The sequence below is a fragment of the Loxodonta africana genome, chromosome 20 (genome assembly GCF_030014295.1).
Source record: "Loxodonta africana isolate mLoxAfr1 chromosome 20, mLoxAfr1.hap2, whole genome shotgun sequence".
Classification (NCBI taxonomy): Eukaryota; Metazoa; Chordata; class Mammalia; order Proboscidea; family Elephantidae; genus Loxodonta; species Loxodonta africana.
In genome coordinates, this window is record NC_087361.1 from 71,500,184 (window position 1) to 71,500,722 (window position 539).

Consider the following 539-nt stretch of genomic DNA (forward strand, 5'->3'; position numbering starts at 1 on the left):
CTTTCCTCTGCTGAATTCCTTTTGTTTGTGGATTTCTTTTGTTTTTGTAGATTTTGTTTTTATTGAGACTTTATGTTTTTCTTCTTTATTTTGATGAGTAGGTTTGTTAACTTTCTTGTGGTTACCTTGAAATTTACCCTTATCTTCCTAGGTTTGAACCAGTTTATTATTATTATTATTATTATTATTATTAGCCTTCCTTCTCCATTAGAAAGCTTTGTACGTAAAAATCTGGAGCACTTCATGAATTTGCGTATCATCCTTGCACAGGGGCCATGATAATCCTCTCTGTATCATTCCAATTTTAGTACATGTGCTGCCGAAGCAAGCACTAATGGGAGTGATTTTAACAACAATTGCAATTCATTCCCTGCCAGATCACACTGGCTTTTAAGAACTGATTGTTAAATTTTCTGGAAATTTGAGAGCCCGTTTTTAAATGCATATAACATTTGAAATTAAATTACATAAACATGTAATTAAAAACAAAGGTAATAACTTAAAACTCACCACTTGCTAATTATTTTATGACACTTTAC

At 31.4% G+C, this 539-nt stretch overlaps 1 non-coding gene across 1 annotated transcript; it reads right to left on the reverse strand.

Moving 5' to 3' along the window:
• Window positions 1–225: 225 nt before the first annotated feature.
• LOC111750727 (U6 spliceosomal RNA) lies at window positions 226–332 on the reverse strand. Its single transcript, XR_002785815.1, has one exon. It is a non-coding gene; the product is annotated as a U6 spliceosomal RNA (small nuclear RNA).
• Window positions 333–539: the final 207 nt, after the last annotated feature.